Here is a 2,098-nt window from a genome sequence, read left to right as displayed (position 1 = left end):
CTTCCTCCCAGTTGAGAAAATGTGGAGCCAAGGCTAGATGCAGAATCACCCTTCGTGGCAAAAGAGTTCGTGGCAACAGTGTCTACTCTTCTGCCACTGTCCCATTTGAAATGTAGACTCTATTCTCAGGGGAAACTTCCTTCTTTCGGTTCTCTCCCCCCCAGAACTCTCTTCTCCCTGCACGCCCCAAGAAGGAGGACACACTGTCCTCATCTTGGCACCATGACCCACCTGGCCTCTCACTATCAGTGCCCATCCTTAGTTAGTTAGACTAGACCACTGTCCTGTCTCTATGCTTCCCTATCCTGTCTTGTGCTGCCCCCTTCTGGCCTTCCATAAAATAGGCATTAGACCTATTGCCATGCCTCAATACACTTAGATGGAGCTGCAGTGGCTCAAGTGGTTAAGACGCTGAACTGCAGGCTGTGGAAGGTCGGTAGTTCAGCAGTTCGAGACCCGAATGTGCCGCATGATGGAGTGAGCTCCCGTCTCTCGTTCCAGCTCCTGCCAACTTAGCAGTTCGAAAGCAAGAAATTGCAAGTAGATAAATAGGTACCACTTCAGTGGGAAGGGAACAGCGTTCCGTGCGCCTTGGTGTTTAGTCACGCCGGCCACATGACCACGGAAACATCTTCGGACAGCGCTGGCTCTTCGGCTTTGAAACGGAGATGAGCCTAGAATCGGATTCGACTGGCTTTCGAGCAAGGGAACCTTTACCTTTACTAATACACTTAGGCCAGAGAAGGGGGGACATTTCACATATTAAATCAAACTAACAGGGAAAATGTCATCTTGTTCCGAATGGACGAGTGTTTATTTGCGGTCAAAGACCCTTTTTCATAAGAATACATTATTATGCAGCCAAAGAGATTCATTCCAGCACAGAAAATATATTTGGTCATAAAAGCGTTAAAATATTTATAAAATATAATAATCCCCCCCCAAAACAACCTTAAGATATATCTAAACATCTGGTCATGTGGTACTCCATATATACTTGGAAGGTACCTTCGTGATCATATTGCAAACTCCCCTCCCCCCCCAGGCCACAAGAGAGTTTGTCTCCCTGCTATTCAACAGCACAGCAGTAGGTGATCTGGCATCTCTCAGCTGGACCCCTGTGGTGTCCGGGCGATTCATCTTCTCCGGTTTATTGAGGTGGGCACCGGAGGTGGGCTCCTGGCTGGCTACCTCCACCACTATTGTGAGCAACTGTGTTGGCTTTTCCCCGGGGATCTACCTACAGTACACCACCGCAAACAGAGGGGGAAAGTTTCCAAGGGAAGGTTTCTCCGTGAATCTTACATTCTTTGAAAAGTGCTCCTGAATGAGTTTGTGGGGAGGGATCTCTGATAAAACTCTGCTCTCTAAAGCTGGACTGCAGACATTTGAAACGGCCGTGTCAGTTTTGATTGGTGTTCTCTGTTGCCTTTATGAGTGCAGATAACCAGAGTTATGGGGAATAAGGCTGGAAAATGACAGGTGATCTTAACCCAGGCTGGATAGTTCTGCTGGGAAAAGTCCACATTACAAAAAGTTGAGTCTAAATCCTAAACACCGGTCAGGCTTCCAATCTCTGCAAAACTCTCTCTCTCCCCTTGCTGGTTCTACCGCACCTTTTTGTCATGAGGAGGATGCACCTGTGTACCACTGTGCCTCAGGGCACAAAGGTAGAGGGCGGAATCACGGAGCCGGGTGCTGTTCAGGTACAAGGAGGTGGATTTGTTCTTGGTGTCCAGGCTCATCACGTAAGAGTCATAATGTCTAGAGGCTGTCACAGTCAACGAAGCCAGAAAATGAAGCTGGCCTCCAGCGCATTGCTTGTACCAGTGCACACTGTGCTCAGTTTCCGTATAAGAGCAGTTGAGTTGGACGGGGTCTCCCTCCTTGGCCGAAGCTGATGCACCTTGGGAGACAGGCTCCTTCTGGCCAGAAACACCTGGAATGAAACAAGGGAAAGAAAGAAAGAGAGAGAGAGAGAGAGAGAGAGAGAGAGAGAGAGAGAAAGAAAGAAAGAAAGAAAGAAAGAAAGAAAGAAAGAAAGAAAGAAAGAAAGAAAGAAAGAAAGAAAGAAAGAAAGAAAGAAAGAAAGAAAGGA

Source organism: Gekko japonicus, unplaced genomic scaffold (assembly GCF_001447785.1).
Source record: "Gekko japonicus isolate JY-2015 unplaced genomic scaffold, Gekko_japonicus_V1.1 scaffold3863, whole genome shotgun sequence".
Lineage (NCBI taxonomy): Eukaryota > Metazoa > Chordata > Lepidosauria > Squamata > Gekkonidae > Gekko > Gekko japonicus.
This window is presented reverse-complemented; position numbering follows the sequence as displayed.